The 6,973-nt window shown below is 35.8% G+C and overlaps 1 long non-coding RNA gene across 2 annotated transcripts; it reads right to left on the bottom strand.

Moving 5' to 3' along the window:
* Positions 1-1,340: 1,340 nt before the first annotated feature.
* Positions 1,341-2,784, bottom strand: LOC148694370 (uncharacterized). Of its 2 annotated transcripts, XR_015966211.1 has the most exons (4): positions 2,651-2,784; positions 2,450-2,522; positions 2,268-2,364; positions 1,341-2,110 (listed from the first exon to the last, which is right to left on the bottom strand). It is a non-coding gene; the product is annotated as an uncharacterized LOC148694370 (long non-coding RNA). The 2 variants fall into 2 exon arrangements; XR_015966210.1 differs by lacking the exon at positions 2,651-2,784 and having other exon boundaries at positions 2,450-2,607.
* Between the last annotated feature and the right edge of the window lie 4,189 nt (positions 2,785-6,973).

The raw sequence follows: 6,973 nt of genomic DNA, 5'->3' as shown, positions 1-6,973 counted from the left end.
AGCAGATATAAATGCAAGTAATAATAAAATATAAATATTTGAGTACGAAATCAAAATGACAAACCGAACCTGCAAGCAGATATATATGCAAGAAATAATAAAATATTAAGATTTGAGCACAAATTCAAAAGGACAAAGTGACTATGCAAGCAGATATAAATGTAAGAAATAATAAAATATTAAGATTTGAGTACAAAATCAAAAGGGCAAGGTGACTCATCTGATCATGCAAGCAGATATAAATGCAAGAAATAATAAAATATTATTTGAGTCCAAAATCAAAAGCAAGAAGTGACTCATCTGAAGGTACAACAGAGCATAGGCTTCCCCTTTCCTCTTCGTTCTCTTTCCATCGTCATCTCTATCTCTCTCTCTCTCTCTCTCTCTCTCTCTTCGGCTCTTTGTCACAGTCCATCCCCCTGAAACCCTCCTTGAAGGACAGCAAATGAAACTGCAGACAACAGCCATACCTCTCCCTGCTGTCTTCCCCTCGGCATCTCTCTCTGTCTGTCTGTCTCTCTCTCTTTCTCTCTCTGTCTGTCTGTCTGTCTCTCCGTTTTTTCCGCTCTCTGTGAGAGCTTAATTTCTCCGCTCTCTGTCACAGTCCATCCCCCCGAAACCCTCCTTGAAGGACAGCAAATGAAACTGCAGACAACAGCCATACCTCTCCCTGCTGTCTTCCCCTCGGCATCTCTCTCTCTGCCTCTCTCTCTCTCTTTCTCTCTCTGTCTGTCTCTCTGTGAACTGCATGAATAAGATACATTTTACCTAAATGAAGAGAGTGATAGATGAGTGAAACAGTTGATACGTACTTATCACATCAATTACTATGACTAAATGACGCGTCAATTCCATCATTATGCAATAAAAAAACATAAGGCTAACGAATATGATCAATCATTCTAACATTCTTCCTAGCTTATCCAATCTAAATGACAGAAATGGCTAATTTCGTTGACCAATTAACCGGATTAGCTAACACTTCCTGAAGAGAGATTCTTCATTCTTCCTAGCAAAATGCCCGCGCGTTGCTGCGGGACTTGAATGCATCAGCCTTAACTACATGAATAAGACACATTTAACTTGAAAAAAATTCAACAAAATCATGAACAAACAAAAGGGATAGAGGAGTGAATGGTGTAGGTAAGATAAGTAGCTTGACTTTTGTATAAATTCAACCGAGCTGATTACAAAAGATGTGGTTGCAAAAAATGCTCTGATTCCCTAAGCAACATGCATTTTACACATATATTACCCTTGAAGTTAAGATGGCAAAATATATGTCCTGCAGGCCAGTCACCTGTTTTAGCAGTTAAACAAAAAAAAACATAAAAAGTGTTTCGTTCCTGTTTCAGCAGCTAAGCAACTAAGTAGAAGAATGTCTGTTCGAGTTGATGCAATGGGAGTTCTCCTTATACGTTAACGCTAAGCAAAATTTAACTGGGTTAGTTTGTTGATATGCAACCCAAAATTAACACTAATAAAAAAAAAGCACTTGAATCAAATCCATAAGCAAAAACAGATGTTAAACATGAGAAAAATTACATGGAAAAGAAAACAATGTTAAATATCCTAGGTGCTCCATTTATAATTATTCTCTATTTCTATATATTTAAACTACCAATTATCAGCACAAATATTTCATTTCCTTGCAACTACCACAACTACATATAAAACATACTTGATAGAGCATGTAATTGCTTTAACGTCTTTATCAAAAAATTCATTGGTTAGGAAATGCAGAGTGTTGCAATGGAAACATGAAGACCGAATACAGGAGTGTGAATTCAGTATGCCGTATGCTATATCAATGTTAACATTTCATTTTTACTTAAAATAGCCCCAAAGATTATATAATAATATAGAACTCACCAAACCACCAAACCACTTACCCTAACAAAAAAATGCTGAGAATAAACATGTGTCAATATGTAGCTAAAGGGAGACATAAACTGCAAATCAACAGTGACTAAAAACAAAATCTCATAGACCAACCATACATAAACATGCAGCAAAAAGAAAAAAAAATGTCGGAAAAACTGACCTTTAATTGTGATTCTAACGAAAACAGCGAGGTTGATTGAACCTACAGATCATGCGCAACCCTCTCCTAAAACCAAAGCAAACGCAAGATAAGCTAAAAATAAATAACTTCATTCAATAAATTCACAAAATTAACTCCAAATCACTAAATTAGCCTCTTGAATTCGGCTAGAGATCTCATCAGGAAGCCCAACATTTTTTTAGAATATCATTAGCATTCTCACCTGTCATTTTCAATGTGAATTTCACACTTGCTTTCGACTCTAGCATTGTCAACCACTTTTGTTCCAAATCTTGTATTCCAGTAACGGGTCCCAACATCTTGCAATTTAATAAAGGAGCATTGTAAGATTGTAGAGATGCATAGAACAGATAAAGCTAATGACAGAGAGCTAAGCTAATTCACCTCTTCCAAAAGTCCATGTCTCCACCCAAGCCTAAACATCCCAACATTGCCCCGATAAGCGTGTTGTCCTGACCTGCAAGATTTATAAAGAAGAAGCAGAGAAATTGATGCATAACCACAGATTAAAAATTGCAGACAGAATAAAAGGAACAAATTGAAAACACTAAAAAGAAACAGCCAACTGACATCAGAAACCTTTACCTGTGCTTCCCTTTTACATGCTGCTATAGTGTTTATTTTTCCTTTTCGATTTAGAAATCTGCAATTCTGCTATAGAAAATGAGAGAATTGAATTACATATATTTTAGAATGACATTCCACCCCCTCCTGCCAATATCCTTTTAGAATGACATTCCTACCCATTTGCAAAACAAATTACAAACTGATAGGAGCATATTTAGGCGACTTAACTAGCTTATTCTTGTGCATTTGTGCTATTATTTCTTAGTTAATGTCGTATTACAACTCAATTTCGTGTGTTTGTAGGTCCTATGGGTTAAAGTATCAAGAAAGTGCATTTTGGTGCATTTTGGAGCTATTTTGGACACTATGGGGATAGCTTGCATATGGGCTAACATGGATGGACGAATTTGAACTTCAAGAGGCTAGATATGTGATAAGAAGAGGAAGGAACTAAGCTAAGGACAAAGTGGATAAGGAAGGAGCTCAAAAGAGGAAACCTTATCCAAAACATTATCTAAACATTATCCAACCTTACCCAACATTATCCAATTATCCAAAACATTATCCAAACCTTATCTCATCTTATCTTATCCAAACCTTATCATGTCTTAATCCTAATTACATGGGGACTTAAATGGATCATTCTAGAACCTATTTCTAGAAGCATCCTAGTCTAGAAGGCCCAAATCTGCCACAAAACCTATTCTTTCTAGAAACCCTAGAAAAGTGGCTTCCAAACCTTTCTAGAAGGCTTTACCTTGCCTTGCAAGCCAAGCTACCCTCTCCCCTAAATCAGCCGCACCTTCCTAGGCCCAATCCCTTTGGGATTCTGATTTCCAAGGCCTAATCCTTGTGGATTTGGGTATACAATTCGTTTTATAAAACTATGTGGGCCAAAAACCTCTTCCTAGGTGGATTTGACAACCCATGGCCGAATTCTAGGGCCCTAATCCACCAAACCTGTTAAGTAAACCCTAATCTAATAAACCCTAGGACTATATAAACATATTTTCAGCCACAAATTCGTACACCCCTTATGCTAGACAGAAAACCCTTGTGCCGCACCTCCATTCTCCATTCTAAGCCTCCATAGACCTCCCTACACATCCATACATCTCTGCCGCACCCTTCCCCACCATAATCAACCATCCTCCATCCCTCCAAACAAGAAAACACCACCCAAAACCACAAATTCCATCACCCAAACTTTGTGCCGCAGCAAGGAGGAGGAAGAGGAGCCAATCTGTGCATCGAATCCATCTTGGAATTGCTGGGCATTTAGGTGTAATCTTTCTTATGATTTCAATGTTTAAATTCAATACTTTTTGTTGTGCAAGCATGAGGAACTAATCCCCCCTTTGGCTAGGGGGGAATTTCGAAACCATGGTTATATTTGCATGATGATTTGATTACTTTTAGTTGTGATTTCATGAATGATGAATTCAATTTGCTTATCTGTTTTAATTAAAACTTGCTTATGTATATGAATTGAGAGTGCACGCTTAATTTGCATGCATAAACATGATGCTAGGGTATGAGGGAACTTCACCTAATCGTTGGGAACTTATATTCATGAGTAGTTAAGATTGTTGGTCACAATTATGATAAGTGAATTCTTGGCATAAGTATCATGCGCTTTCATAGTTACGAATGCCTCGTCAACACCTATGATTTCCATAGAACCTAATGATCTTTGATTGTCTTTCTATCATGCGCTTTCATATAGAAAACTTTTAAGGAATAATTTGATTGCAATGCGCTAATTCCATTCAATTCAATGACCTAAGGGAAATCTGAGAGTTAATTTAAGCGTACCTAATTAACTTGGGGTGTTGAGGTTCATAAATTCATCGAATAAGCAACTGGAGATTATTTTGTATGCAAGTATGCCATGTGTGGAGAAAAACCTCCTAGCCATCTCACCATCCATTTAATTTCACCAATTTCGTCAGAATCTGCCTAGTTTACATATTTGTTTTGTTTGTTTGATTTTCGTCAAAAACCAAATCCCCAATTGTCTTAGAGTGTCTAATTGGTCCAAATATGTTTTAGATTGTGTTTTTAAGAGTTTTGAGTCAAGTTAGAATCAATTTTCGTCCAAATTTGTGTTTAGGCTCAAAACTGCCCAGATTGTGTTTTTAAGGCAGTTTTGAGTGTTTTTAGCCTATTTTGAGTTTTGTGAACGTGTTGAGTCTTTTTAAGTGAGTTTAAGTGTTTTAAAGGTTAGTTTTATTTATTTGAGTCAGTTTAGAGTGTTTAGCAAGCCCTCCTAATCCCCGGTGTAAGAACGATCCCTACTTATTTATATGCTACAATTGTCAAAAGAGGGTTAATTTGTGTGTTAAGTTAATTTTCGCATCACAAACAAATCATAAGAGTATCTTCATTCAGAAAACCTGACTTCTAAACATGTCAATGTCCAAAATTCTCCCATTTTCAACATGCATTTTTCAAGAAGAGACATACACTGGCACACATACAATGAAAATCATATGAAAAAAAAAGAGCCAAGAAATCACATAAAAGTATCAATCTTTGAAATTTTATTTTCCTTTCCCCCATCACAGCCAAAAAATAAAGGGTAAGTCTACAAATATCAATTTTCATGCCACAAATTTGTGATACATTACAATCTAAAATCACACACATACATCATGCATACACATACATCAGAGGAAAGGAAGCAAATATTTTCAACAAACGCGATGTAATTCCTTACCTGAGAAAGGTTTGGCCCGGTGATGTATCCAAACTTTGCACATCCAGAAAGTGAAAAATATGACCTACCAAGGAAATCAGAGCATGCATGTGTTAGGTTTATCATTTGTCTGTCAAACTGTGCAGTAGAGACCAAAATCAAAGATATTGGTGTGTTTTACCTTTGAATTTTCCAGTTTCCAGACTGATTTGCAGTGGCGGACTGCATACGAAGTTGCAGGCCTCCTTGATTTTCTTTTGCTTAGCAGGAGAAAATGAGGCCCTGGGTTTATTGGGGAGATGATCGAAGCCTATGGAAAACTTATACAACTACAAAATGGAAAATTTAAGAATAACAAACAGTATTAGGCATAAAAACAAACTAAAATGTAGAATCAATCCAGAAACTGGTAATGCCTTATTCAAGGGTTAAAAGGGGAGTTAAACTGATTGAAATACAAATAGACACTACTCGTGACATGATTAGGGCTAACGAATATGATCAATCATTCTAACATTCTTCCTAGGTTATCCAATCTAGATGACGAAAATGGCTAATTTTGTTGACCAATTAACCGGATTAGCTAACACTTCCTAAAGAGATATTCTTCATGCTTCACATCTCTTAACTGGACCTGTAATAGAATTCTAGCATAGTATCCCAAATGGTATTGAATTGGATGACGAAAATGTCGAACTTCTAAATAGCTCATCGTATACTTGTGATTTGTGAATGAAGGTTTTGGATTGTTTTGTATTCATGAATAACGATCATATGCTTGATAATTATCATGCTAAGAAATTACCAATCACATATTTAAAATTTAGGCACAAAAGTTTTAGAAAGATAAATAAAAAATTCATATAACTAAATAGGCTTTGAATATGCTATCAGGGCACATGATTATATACCTAAAAATGGCAACAAACCAGCTTCTTCCTCCCACGACCCAACTTTCTGAAATTTCAAAAGAAAATAAATCCATTAGCAATTGAGAGAAATTTGACATATATACAAATCAAAAAGCAGAGGAGCAGAAGGTTCAAATCCTAATTTCAGAAGCATGTTACCTAGGAACATAACATACTAAGCAGCAAACTCTAAGCAAAGTTAACTTGTTTAGGGTAATAACAGATTATTCATTAAAAGAAATCCTTTTTCGTAGACATGTAACTATAATATTAACAACGATCACAAATACGAATGAAATGTTTACTTTGTTTGAATTAATCCAAAAGACACGATTTTATCATGTCAGACATGCTAATGAAAACCGCTTTTAAAGAAGTCAAAATGAAATGCAATCAACTATAAATCCGTGATCAATGTGAACTGAAAAATGAGTAAACCTAGTGACATGCAAGACAGAGACCTAATACTGTTAAATACACTGCAGAAAGTCCGAAAAAAATCTTGTTGCAGGCACAAATCAGTTAAAGAGTTCAAAGATAAGCGAGCTTGCTTAGAAGAGAATTATCTTTACACCCCGAGTACAAAATAAAAGCAAACCAGAATTGTTTTGCTTCTTCAAGCAGTACATAGAAATGCATTTAAGTTAGACCAAATCCAGATTAAAGCAAGTGTTCCAGCAAAAGGATTCTAAAAGATCACCTCAAACCTGATTTCATCATAAACATTATTAA

This window comes from Pyrus communis, chromosome 9 (genome assembly GCF_041283825.1).
Source record: "Pyrus communis isolate YQ-2024b chromosome 9, ASM4128382v1, whole genome shotgun sequence".
Taxonomy (NCBI): Eukaryota; Viridiplantae; Streptophyta; class Magnoliopsida; order Rosales; family Rosaceae; genus Pyrus; species Pyrus communis.
The sequence above is the reverse complement of the archived record's forward strand: the minus strand, read 5'-3'. Positions and strand labels throughout refer to the sequence as shown.